The sequence below is a fragment of the Typopeltis vanoorti genome, chromosome 6 (genome assembly GCF_054136105.1).
Source record: "Typopeltis vanoorti isolate ZY-2024b chromosome 6, IOZ_Tvanoo_1.0, whole genome shotgun sequence".
NCBI lineage: Eukaryota > Metazoa > Arthropoda > Arachnida > Uropygi > Thelyphonidae > Typopeltis > Typopeltis vanoorti.
The window spans coordinates 139766801-139781496 of NC_143554.1; positions in this window are offsets into that span (position 1 = coordinate 139766801).

Here is a 14696-nt window from a genome sequence, read left to right on the forward strand (position 1 = left end):
TTCAGGATATGTCTGACGATGTTGAAGCTGCAGTAGTAGATAGAGTTATTCTTTTCCATCCAAGTCGATGAAAGTGCAGATGTTGCTGATTTATCTGTTTTGCTCGTCATCGCCAGGTACTTGACTGAAGATGAAATTGAGGGAAACCTGTTACTCATTGACAGAGAGTAACACAGGCGAAGATATTTTAATGTGATCAATGGTTATTTCATTGAAAAGGACATTAGTTGGTCGAATTTTATTGGTGCATGCACTGAGGGAGCTAAGTCTATGTCAGGTTGTTTTATAGGCCTACGCGGTCGAGTTAAAGAAGAGCTCCCCCATTTACCATGGAGTCACTGCTGCATTTATAGACAAACTCTTGCATCCAAACCTCTTCCTAGTGAACTTAAAGACGTTCTTCATGAGGCAGTAAAAGTTGTAAATTTTATTAAGTCACAAACACGAAACTCCAGATTGTTTAAAGCGCTGTGTGAAGAAATGAACAGCCTTCACAGCACACTACTTTTGCATACGGAGGTAAGGTGGCCATCTTATGGTAAAATACTTACACGGTTGTTTGAACTTAGTCCAGGTTTTTTTTTGAAGACCATCGTTTCCGTCTTGCTCCAAAGTTTCCCGACAATGATTGGCTTCAAAATCTTGCATAGTTATCAGATATATTTCTAGAAATAAACAAACTCAACTTGGAACTTGAAAACAGTTAACTCACTATATTCAAAGTAACCGACAAAACTGAGTCAATGATTAAAAAACTGGACTTTTCGAAAGCGGGTATTGAAAGAGTTCAGCCTGAGGTTTTTGAAACTCTGCACAACTTCTTATCTGAGAATGACTTGAATCTATTCCAAAGCGTGAAAGAGAATATTTTAAGTCATTTGGGAGGTCTCAAAGTGTCCTTTTCGAAGTACTTCCCTCAACGTGAAAAAAAGAAAACAATTCCATTGCATATCCCTTCAATGAATAATTCTTTAAAGAAGCTAAACTATCAATCAATGAAAAAGAGCAGTTAATCGAACTTTCAACTGATTCTTCTTTAAATTCTGATTTTAAAAGAATGCATCTAATTAACTTCGGGGTAGATGTCAGTGAGGAATACGACGAAGAGCTCAGTGAGAAGGCACTCAAACACTTGTGATTTACTAATACTGAACTAGTGGACAGAACTTTTTCATTTCCACTATTTTACATTAAGATAGGCACTGAACAAAAGTGCCAGTATTTAAAACAGCTATTTTAAAATCAACGAGTACAATTTATAGATATGGGTTTAAAAGGATACACAAGTGGAAAAAGGTGGGTAAAAATGCCCTAGATGATCAAAGAAATGACTTGAAAAAGCCATATAGATTTCGAAATGAATATATGAACGTGTATTTCCATTTTCCGTAGCACTTGTTTTTGAACGTCGCACAATATTTTTATCTGATCTATGATGATAAATTAGTATAAACAGTAATGAGTCAATAAAACATTTCATGAAAAAATCTTGAAACTTTAATGAAATTTAAGAACTTTTAAAACCGAAGTTTAAATATTGAATTAATTTTTTTTTTCTAATTTAATTATATTAATACATCTATTTTTTTTCTATAAATGGAACACATATTTAAAATTATAAGGAATATTTTAACATTTAGTGATAGGAGGATACATTGAAAAATTGACTTCTGTTTGTTATCCTTCTGAGGATAACAAACAGATGGCAATGCTGCAATCAATGAAGGTTACACTTAACTGAGGCATTGCTATTGCCGTTATCCCGCTATGACCAAAGTTTATATTGCACAATAATACCCCATTCATAGATTTTATGCTACAGATAACGGGAATATGGAAAACATTCTTGCTTCACCCATCTTGCCATTTTTTTAACGTTTAGTGGTTCAATATTTAATGTGTTATGCTACAGTAGTTCTAGTACCAGTATAACTTTGGACATGAAGATTTGTTATATACCAATGAATTTGTCAACTATTTGTCATATACTGGAAACTTGATATCCTTACAATATGCAAATGTGTGTTCGTCCCAAAGCGCTTGAACTAGCATTACTCATCTCCAAGTTAATGATTGAAAAATTTTCTCAGCTTCTGCTTAAGTGTACTTGCATAAATCGTATCTGAAATACAAAGTAAAAAATATATATATATAAAATTCGTAAACCACGTTTTGTTTATTTTTATCCACACATGAAAACTAGAACAGCTTTATTTCAGATCGACAATTCGACGTTCTGTCCCTTTTTTTTCTATGAAAATTAAACTGGTAAATAAGTAAGTACTGCGCGATATTTTGTAATATTCAGTTAGGTAGAATTTAGTAATATGCCCAATATTTTCACATCTCAAATAATTGAACAAACAAAATTTAATTCTTATATTTATTTCAGGTAACTCAATACATCATTTTACAATTGGCATACACTAATAATTTGTACGTTTTCCAGTGTGCCTATCTGAATATCTTCTGGTACAAATTTTTTTTTTTTTTAATTCACTTTGATGTGTCTGATTCAACTGTGATCAAAAATTAGAAAACTCAAAAATTCTTTCACATTCCAAACGACAATCATTTGGTGAATACTGCTTAATAAATGCTATGTAAGTTATCAAATATAGTAATGGCTAGAAAAGAAGGAAAGTATTTAAATGACAGCTAAAGAGATCGATTGAGATTTCATCGACTGTTAGAAATCTCCTAAAGAATTGAATTGATAAAAACTGAGCAATTAAATGAAGTTAATCTGTTAATTTAATTATAAACGTTTAGTGCCAAGGCTATAGTAAATAATATATATATTTTTTAATTTAAAATATACCCGTTTCATTACAACAAAGACTGAACATAGTCCTTACTTCTGTTGTTGGAGAACTTCCTCTGAGAATCAGTTCTGGAAATATTTAAAAGACCAGAAATAATAGTAAAACAAACGACACAAATATTGAAATATACATAAAATATAAAAATAAAATAGAATCAGATGGATTCAATTTGGCATAACTAAGATGGTAAAATGTAGGATATTATAGAGTCTTCCTTATTTTCTAACCAAATAAAATTTACCCAATAATTTGAGAAGAATAAAAATCAGTATACGGGCAGAATGACCAAGAAAAGATGTTATAAGTTGACGTATTTTCTTCAGACGTATTTAATATGACACTGTGATGAATTTCTGTAATAATGACTTCATAAATGAAAACTACGCTATACAGAAACATATGTTTCGGGATTATCACATATCATTGTCTTAGCACGGTTATACACAGTGGAATGCAATAAAACACATAAATTTTCATATTTATAAAGTGAGGGTTCAAGAGTGAGTCTTAGGGAGTAACATTGCTGTCATGGTTTGTTCTGGAGCATGGGAATTTCTATTTGCATGCTTGAAACTGGATTAATACCACTATGTAGGTAAGAATAGCACCAAACATCTAAGGAAAACCAAAAAAAGACTATACCACTTTTGCATAAGATAACCCTTTACTTTATTAATCCATATTAAATGTACTGCTTAAATGTACTCTAAAGGTGGACAAATTATTCTCAGTCATCAGGGACCATATATATATTTAAATAACATTCTTATTCAAAATAGTTTGTATATACTTTTCACTAATACTATGAGATTAGTGGATAACGAAAGAAGCGTTTTTAAGTTAAACCCCATGATAATTTCCTAGTGCATGAAAATTATGTCACGCGGTTAAACATAAGAAACTTTCTTTTATTACTTACTAATTTCAGTTTTAAGAATCAAAAATCTGTCCTCAAATTCTTAATTGTAATTTCGAAATAAGAATGCAAGTTCGATGCATGGAAGATTTTAATACATGCAGGAAACTCATACTTACACCCAATAAGAAGGAACGATTCACTTTGAAAAACCCTGATCCAGTAAAAGCAGGCTGACAGTTGGCGCACGCCGTTTGGAATGCAGAAACCTGTAAAAGATTTTATTATAAGGTATTAAATTTTAACGATCATCTATTTCACTCAAAACTTTCGACATAGAATACACTGAAATCGTTCCACAAATTATCCGACCGTCGGGGAAAATGCAAATAGGGTTCAAATATCGTGGTACTATGCGACTATGGGGAGGAAAGTGCTTACAGTTCGTAACAGAAGACTGCTTGTTTTTCTCTCGTTCTTTTTGAATTATTTCTTGCTTACTTTTTCTAATACAGGACTAGAACATTGATAGAATACTCTTAAAGGTTTGATTTACTAATGCCTAAAATTTATTTCACGCAGCGAATTTCACTCATTGTGGAATACGATCTTATGAAGTTAAGCAGCTCTAATTGCCATCAGTTAGCTTGGTTTGTTGGAATTAAGAAGACACAAAGAAGGTTCGGAGGCCATATGTTGTATGTTAATTGCATTAAGTTATGGTGAGTTTCATTTTTCCTATTTTTATTTTCAAGGATAAAAAAGCCGAATTTCTTGAAACGAAAAAACTGCCACTAGGCTACACAACACCAGTACAGATAAATTGTTTCATTCAAAAGCTGATAAATTTTCTATACATGCAGAATATTGTTGAGGATAATGTCTAGTCGGAAGGATTATTTTTTGTGAGAAACGAACCAGAGTGACGCTTAAAAGATTCTCCGTTGTGCTTCCCTGTTAGCGAAAGAATAGGTACTTGCGATTGCGGTGTTCAAAGTAATACCAACGAAACAAACAACAAAAAAGACTATCTTTAAGATATACTTGTGCACATAAGAGGTTCCTTTGACTAACACGAAAAAGACAAGGTATTAAGCAATAATACTTATTTAATTAAAGCCATATATTTCGGCCTAATCGAGTTGTTTTCTATGTAACATATTTTATCTAATCAATCCCACTGTCCTCGTTCCACCTTGTATATAACTATCGTCGCCAATGATTATGGCCTATAATATTTAGGCTGAAATATATGCCATTAATTAAATAAATATTATTGCTTAATACCTTGGCTTTTTCGTATTAAACATAAAATGTTCTTCAAATTTTTGCTCTGAATTTTGCGTGAACAACAATACGGAGAGAAGGGGCATTCTGAGAATAATAATTGATATTCGTCAGAACTTGCTTTCATTAAATGCACAGAAGGAATAGAGCACGTGATGGAATCCAAATATACTAAATTCTAAGATATCGTCAAAGAAGATTTTCGAAGAAAATAAAACGCCATGAAGTAACGGCATTCTTAGCAAGAAGCATCTAGACAGCCAGTGGGGAAGGGAAGAAAGAAGGTGAAGACCAGAAGCTTGCTAAAACAAACTTTATTCTGTGAGACGCCGCTTCTCAGATTACCTATTACACAGAAAGTCACTCCGAGGGTATTGAAACTTGAAGCTTATTATATTTACAATAACAGTTCACATGGATAGCCATTTAAAATTGTGAAGAATGAAACAATTAATTATCATACGGAACTGCACTATTTCAGTAAGTTAAGATGACTTTTGTTGTGTTATGCAAGACAAACGCGATAAGAAGAAATCCGTATGAAAGTAAAGAAGTGCAAAGTATTGTGATTGAAGGATGCAAATTTACGATGCTTCGAAAGTAGTAACCAACATATGGCTCAATATTAATAATAATGATTTTTGCAGCGTCAGTGGGAAAGGTAATTATTTTTCGACCCTAAACAACTTTATTATTGTGACATTTGGAATTTCAGCCGCAACACACAAGGCGATGAAGAAAGTAACTAATCTTTGCGCACTGAACCACCTGGTCTCCACAGTTTCAGACTTGTTAACTGATCGTGTTTTGCGTCGTAAAAGAAATTCCAAAACATATCATCCTATCTAAATACAATCGTCGATAGCATTTGGAAATTTATGGAATACGGAAATATATCTAAATTTATTAAGTGATTCAGGCCTCTAGCAAATAAAAAAATTAAAATAATCAATCCAGTGATGTATTATATTCAACAAAAGAAGTAGCCGAAGCATTTTTTTTGTGTGTGTGTGTGTGTGTAACCAGATAAAATAGCCTAGAATGGATTTCTGTTATCAGCAACCAGAAACGAACCTATAATTGTCTTTCTTCTATCAAAATAACATTATGGTACATGAAAGGTTCCTACAGGGATACACAGGTACGAAAAGTATTTTAAAGAATCAGTTAAACTTTTGATCATTATGAATTTTTTCAGTGATAAAATAATCTAAATTACAAAGGTGTTATGAATAAGGAGCAGAAGATAAAACTTCGCGGTGGTATTTCGAAATAAAAGAGTCACTTAAATTAAAGCAATAAAAATCACAATTTTTACTTCATTAGTATTCAAAGTTGGATTAAGTACATGCAATTCTTCTTCTTCTATTGTTTTCCTTAGGCTAAAATTTGTTTGAATCGAAAATTAAGCTATTCCAGTTACTTCACTAATTATATATCCACTAATTATATTCACATAGTTATTCACTCACCTGTTCGCAGTCAGCAGCTGTTAGAGGTTGAAGATTCATTTCTGCAAGCCTGTGTTGAATTTCTTTAACCTGAAAAATGAAATGTAAAATCGAACGCTATAGAAAGATAATCATATCACAGCAATGATATAAAATTACCAGAATGCAATTCACATTTGGAATACATACTTTAAAAGGAAGGAAAATGCAGATACCGTTCAGATAAAATTAACATTCAAATTCGAATTACTGAAATTCGAGCATAGAAGTATTACCAGTTCGCCACTTTTACTCAACGCAGCTATGAAAGGGGTGTAGGTCACCCGATTTCCAGGGTTAAACCGAAATAATCGAATTAGTAAAAAAAAAAACCTAGAGACTTTTGAAACGTAAAATGAAAACATGTCTATATTCTTTGTTTCATCATGTAGAGTAAGTTTTCTGTGATATTTTGAAAATATGGAATATATTGTCTCTTATATTGCTCAGCATTATCTGAGAAAGCAGACTAATCTTTATTCAATGAAAGATGAGTTGCTAGTGTCTTCTTCTCTATAAGTGTCCTCTTCTCTATATAGTGTCTTCTTCTCTATAAAGACAAGCATATCTAATATTGCACTTTCTGTTTTATGATACAAAATAGGGTAGGGTAGTAGTTAATCAAGTTGAAGTGAATAATTTGCAAGATGATTTAATTTGACTTTATGCATAAGATAAAAATAATGGGTTTCAGTTTTATCTAGAAAAAAATTTAAATTTATGCATTTTGGGTTAAATAGATTACAAAGTATGTACGACATTTTTGGAAATATACTTCAGGAAATAGATGAAGCAGCAGATTTAGCTCTGCTGGTAGATAGAGAGTAAAAGTTTAGAAGAGATATTGCTAAGGTAGCTTTTACGATTTGTTGGCTATCGAGAACACATCCAAATACACATAGATAGATAAAGGATTTGTTATTCCTCTTTATTAGGCTTTCATATATCTGCTTTTGGATTACTGGGCTCTGGTCTGGTCTTCTTTGGATTTCTTGGTGATCAGTTCGGGGAAAGGTTTCAGTGCCGAGTGACCAAAATTGTAAGAGTCTGTGGAATGTGCAGAATGAGAATAGATGTGGCGCATTGCACATGTGATAGACAAAAAAGAGGAAATACGATAGAAACAGTTAAGTTACTTAAGGTATTTATAGGGTTGACCTAGTGGAGACACTTCAGCACTCTGCAAGAGGAGGCAAAACAAGATGACATTCCTGTAAGTTGAGTAAAACTGTTGTTAATTAGTGGTGTTAGAACTAGATTTCTGCTTTGGAGAGTTGTGCATGCATGGAGTGGCTTGCCAGAGACAGCTCTGAGAACTTCCTTGTCTATTAGTGGGTTCAAGGAGAGGTATGACAGTTTGTGCGGATAATTTCGGTGTCCCACGATGAGACTTCGGACTCTATGGAGATGCCTGTATAGTAATAATAATAATAATAATAATAATAATAATAATAATAATAATAATATTTTAAACATTACTATTATTATTCATACCTACTTGTTTACATTATATACATGTGTATACATCGGCATACCAGTATTTTCACACAGGTTATACGCATTCTTATGAGCAATAAAACTTTACAATTTTACAAATATACAGTTCTTTACTAAACATGTGTACAGTTGGTATAATCATTTTGTATAACTTTACTTTCACTTTTCATTACTTCTCAGAGAATGACATATATTTTATAATATTTATATTTTAAGGATCAGTGCTATAATATCTTAGGTTACACTTTTTACCCTTAATGTAATTTGCATAATGTGCAATTCATATAACAGAATATCAACTACATGTTCCATTTTACTTTTAATTATATATATATTATTTTTCCTTTTTTTTAAATTTGACAAAGTGTTATTGTTATCATACAGGCTATTTACATTTAAAATAGTCGCATAATTATTTTCGGTTTAGTACAAGATGCCATATAATAATAATAATAATAATAATAATAATAATAATAATAATAATAATAATAATAATAATAATAATAATAATAATAACAATAATAAATTCAACTGTTTCTACGAAATTTGGAATGTTTTCTTACGCTGCATACGATCCCATCAACTAACGGGTTTTCTATATTTGAATTGATAGTTGAAAAATAATAAGAAGAAGAACGAGAAGAAGAAGAGGGTCAAATTCCGCACACCCCCTACTCGTCTAAGTAATTTGCAAACTGTTTCGTGTATAAATATATTTGCTGTATTAAAGCAAAGCTGTTCGGGCAAGGTAACAGTTATCTATCACCACTAGACTAAGACAGATATAATTAAATGGAGTTTATTTCATTAAAGAAAGATTATTAAATTGATATATGTGCATCAATTTTTCAAAAGCAAAGAAGGATATTACTCGGTACAGGACTTGATCAGAACAGAAAAAGTTATAGAATGTGATACCGTTCCAATAATTAAATGCAGATGTCATAATGCTGCTGTTCCATTTGCAAAAATTGATTTTCTGTTTTGAATTAAAAATTAAATATTTTGAACACCAGCCCACACATATGGTGACGTCCATGTCCACAAACGACGTAGTTTGAGCAGCAGCACTAAATACTCTTACACGGTGCTTTATTGTGCTGAATGAGTCAATAATAAGCTGCGTAGAAACACCACAATACAGGAAGCATTGCGTTGTTCAGAATGTTCAGGTACCTCTAGGAATTAAGCGTTTGTTGCACCATAAACAGAGATCTGAAACGAAACCTGGAAAAACAGGACCATACCGTCAAATCCCAACCTCCGAATTTCATAGTTGGTTTAGGCACTCTGGTAAAACAGGTTCGGAGGTCATCCGTAACACACACACCGGCTAATTGCTCGGAAGAGTGTAGCATGATTGCCTCTCCATAACCCAACATTGCAAGCTGCCACATCACACTGTATGCGCACCTTACACCAGTAAAGACGACAATTCTTGTTGGTTCGGGTAATGATCGGTTGAAAATTGTGGTCCTGCGTGGAAACCTATGTTTTAAGCCTTGATTCTGAACGATTTTTTGCGAATGGTGTTCCTGTCGATGCCAGGAATTCCGAATTGAGCACTTACTTTATGAATAGCGGTTTTTACTTCTAATCCATTTGTAACACCAAACGTTTATATTCTGTTAATGTGTTTGGTTGGCCACTGCTGAGAGCACTTCGACCTCAGTATGGTGTCACTGATTGTTACTAGTGATTTGGGATGGTCCAATTTGTCAACCATTTTCCGAATACAATAGGTTTGCAACATATCATCCAATTTCAACACTTCTTTCAAAGTCTGTCATTACGCTACTCTCACCATTAATGCGTAGACAGTTGCACTGAGTTGGGTGCATCATATTCCTCCAATTGTTATCAACTAGAAATATGTAAGTCGTTACATGTCACTATTCACCTTTCTCATGCCGGGTATGTTGCCAAACTTCTAAGCAGCGTATGCAATTTATATTTTTGTATATTCTAGGATATCCTTCTTGATTTTTATGCTGTGGAAATGTGAATAATTTTTTGTTTTCATACGAAAAGTCTAAAGTATATGATTTAACTAACATTCAAATAAGTTAATATCAGGTGTAATCAATCATGAGTATGAAATTTATAATTTATTCAAAAGAATAAATAATAACATTCGTTCAATATTAAATAAAGTAACAGAGAGAGAAGGAATTTCCACTGCTGTTTTAAGTAAAACTGGTATATAGATATACGACAGCAACAATACCGAAATTGAAGGTCTCACTTACCTCCTTTACAGCATTTTCTATTGCGATTGCTGGAAGAAATAAACCATGAAACATATACATCACCAGCCTAAGAATGTTTATTTTTGCACTGATCACTTCTGTATATATAATAGGTAAGGTAATACAGCATCCTATACTTTGCGCTCCGTAAAAAACGAATATCATTGGTGAGAAAATCAAATCAACTCGGTTCACAAGATAGTAGCAAGCCATGTAACGTAAGCGTAGGATTTGCATCTGTTGGCAAAAATCATTAAGAGAAATTCCTCGACTCTGTAACTGGACCAAAGCAGAGACTACTGAGCGAAAACAGAAACGAAAGAAGATAGCAAACATAGTCATCCATATTGGAATAAACCTTTTTGGAATGAGGATCGAACATAAAAATACTAACGTTTGAACAAAAGGCATCGAAGCATCACTAGAAAAAGAATAAATAAAACCAAAAGATAAATAAAGGGAATAGTATGTTACAAAGAATCCAATTACGATGATTACTGAAATAATTTTAAAAACCTTCATAGAACGATGATATTCTTTTGTGAACTCCATTTCATGTTCTACACGAGAACAGTCTTTGACTAACTGTACAAAATCGGATCCATGAAAATAGAAGCTGAGTCTGCAAATAACTGCAATTATCACCACAGAAAAATGAGACATTACTTTCTGAAGGACGTTAATACCAAGGGATTTCGTTTTAAGAGAAGACTCTACTGTAATGGTGTATATTGGATATGCTATTGACAACAGTACCCAGCATATCATATATCCCACTAAGAAGCCACATTTCTTGAAATACAAGTTATGTACGTCACTAGACCTGAGACCGTCAACTACCCAGACTCCAAAGACCACATTAGTGCGAGCGACTGCACGCAATGCATCGAAGAACGGAGAACAAATGTTCGAATGTGTTTTAACAGATAAAATGTGAATATCTCGCCTAAAACTGCTCGTTGAAGACATCGTGTGCTGCTACCGAGTGTTGACATACGGAGAATACAACGTTTGCAAACGTGACCTAATGAACAGATCCAGAGAGCGGAACTGTATACTTTGACACACGGTTCGTTTAAACTCAGGTATCAATAAGACTCCCACAACGACGGTGTTTTCAATAACACGCGATGAAAATCCACTCTATAAATTGTGTTTATTCTCTTTCTCTTGTATGAACAGTTTTTCTTATCAGCAGCAAAGCGAGTCGTCTTTTGCACACACTATTTTACACCAAGTGACGAGTTTATTAAATTTTCAAAGGGAATTCCAAGCTCGTTCTTCATCTACATGAATTACTCTCGTGATAGCTGATTGTGGTCTGTGCAATAATTGTCGTGCCGTCTAAGGTATCACCGTTGGAACCGATGTAATCTCCAAATGTTTGAGTTTAAAATACAATAAACATCTATATAATTTTATTGTATTCAGCTGATTTTTTCTGTTATTGGTTTTAATGTAAATATATGGAAAAATAATTTGTTTCAATTATTACTGCTCATCTGATAATTCAGATAAATTACTTATTATATTTCCAATTATGTTTGTGCATAATGTTAACATAAGGAAAAGGAGATTCATTACTTTGTTGTTTTTGTGATGTGCTTTGAAAATTGTTTGAAAATTTCTGAAAAACAAACGACTAAAATGATTTTATAACAAAAGTCGTCTAAAGCCTTTAAAATCCACGGTGATATTCGATGTCGAAATATCGCTGTTGGTTGGAAAGCAGAAACCCAATCTAATTGCCTAGCGCGATGATCTGTTCATCGTATACCACATCTCTATTCCATCACATAATTTCTCATACGAAAAGAAGTGGTGTATTACTATATTTTACAATACTCTAAATAACAAAGGAAATAAGAAATCTTCTATGAAAAATGACAACTATATTATACTGAAAAGAAATTATATGAACTCTGAAATAAATTTTGTTTTCTAACAGGCAACTATCCGAGTACGCCCCTTGTACAGAGGATCCCTAATTTCATATTTGATATCAAGTTCTCCATGATATTTTTTAAGGATCCTAATTTCACTCTTTCACGGTACTATTAATTAAAGGAGTGGATTAATTAAAAGAAGGCTTTAATTGAAAAAGATGTAATATATCAAAGTGTATTCAAACTCACTCTTTGAATATGATACAATCATCTGCTCCTAAGGCAATAAAGGACTATAAATATACAGAATTGTTGAATCATGTTGCGTCATATGTCTCAGAAATACCCAGGTAATTGTAAAGAACCTGGATATTTCTATTTGCTTGTAAGCAGACAATTGGTTGGGTTGAACTCCCTGAAGTAATCACACTGTAATATTCATGCTTAGTTATATTAATTATTTTTCTCAGCGTTTTCACTTTAAATTTAATATTTGTCTCATGCATTTATGTTGATTATTTTCTTGTTTCTTGTGCATATGTTGATAGCAATCAGACCACTGATTTATTTATTTATTTATTTATTACAATGACAAGGCTTATTATTATAAAGAGTATTTTCATGCATATACGAATATATATATACACCCTCTGTCCAAAACGAGAATGAACTTTTTTCAAATAGAAGAAATTAGTGGCGCCACCTGTTTTATCTTTTTGTAGTCGAACTCGGCAACCTTCATTAGTGTTGTGCCAACTGTTTAAGACATTTGTTTCATTAGAAGCCGAGTTATATATATATATATATACACACCCTCTGTCCAAAACGAAGCTGAACGTTTTTCAAATAGAAGAAATTAGTGCCGCCACCTGTTTTATCTTTTTGTAGTCGAACTCGGCAACCTTCATTAGTGCTGTGCCAACTGTTTAAGACATTTGTTTCATTAGAAGCCGAGTTATAATGCCAAGAGTGACAGTGTGTTTTGACGAAAGGTCGGAAAATGAGTTTCAAACAGAGAGCTGCGATTGATTTTTGTGTTAACCTTGGTAAACGTTTTACCAAAACGCATGAAATCCTTCAAAAAGCATACAGTGATGAATGCTTATCCCGTGCTCAAGTTTACGAGTGGTTTAAGCGATTTCAAAGTAGTTGTGAGACGCTTGAGGACGAAGAACTACCGAGCCATCCAAAAACTGGAATGAGCGAAGTTAACATCCAAAAAGTGCGTGATTTCATCAAGGAAAACCTTAAATCGCCCATGAGGTTGATTGAAGATGAATTGGGGATTACATAATCAACTAGGCACAACATTTTCACCGACAGTTTGGGCCTTCGTAAATTGAATTCGCAATTTGTTCCCCACAAGTTGACGGCCGAACAAAAAATGTGTCCAATTGAAGACTGCAAGGACCTCATCAAACTGCTCGTAAGGACTCAAACTTCCTTGAAAAGATCGTTTCTGGTGAAGAAACGTGGCGTTTTGTGTATGAGCCCTAAACAAAGTGCCAGAGTGCTGAGTTGAGACCATCAGAAGAGGGGCACTCGAAAAAAAAGTAGCCTGGAGAAGTCAAAAGCAAATCAGCAAAAAACAAATGATGATTTGTTTCTACCATTCCCTTGCAATGGTAGAAACATTATACACAAAGAATTCATTCCACCTGGCCAAACGGTCAATGGTGAGTTTATCTCGAAATTTTGAAGCGATTGATTGCCAGAATTTGTCGCGAACGGCATGAATATCGTGACGACCGGCAGTTCAAAGCATACTGTCACTCTTGGCACTATATCTCGGCTTCCAATGAAACAAATGTCATAAAGAGTTGAAGCAACACTAACAAAGGTTGCCGCTTTCGACAACAAAAAGATACAATAGGTGGTAGTTTCATCTAATTTCGAAAAGTTCGGTTTCTTTTTGAACAGATGGTATACAGGGTGTTCGGGATAAATTTGACAGTTTCGTAAGGAAAAAGAAAATCTTCTTTGTATCTATTAAATTTAATGAATTGACAAAAAAACATTACAGGCAGAGTTAATTACAATACTATCAACAAGATTTACTCAAAATAACCACCATTAGCATCGATCACAGCTTCAATTCTGCTTCGGAACCTCGAACAAGCTGATGCTACAGTCTCCCTGGGAAGGGCCGCAAAAACTGTTTTAATTTTACCCATTAACTGGGCTTTTGTATTACTGGAAGTGCGATTGGTGTCTTTTTCAACTGCGCCCCATACAAAATAATCCATGGGGTTAAGGTCTGGGGAGTTTGGAGGCCAAACATTTGGACTGGTGAAGTCGTAGAAATTTTCAGACAACCATTTTTGACTTTTCCCAGAGGTGTGGCAAGGGGCCGAATCCTGCTGCCATACATACGGCCTACCATTGGCTACCCTTGTTATCCAGGGCTTGACTACAGTTAGCAACTCCACGAACAAAGCCCGAATTCCATGCCAGGGTTCTTCAACACCTGTTCCTGCAGATTTGCGAGGAATTCTGCTGTACGAACGCAATCAGATCGTCTGCTAGGGATCTTTCTTCTTGCTACATCCTCGTAGTCACCATTGCAAGTCTCTAGTTCATGCCTGATTGTTTTTACTGTATTCAGG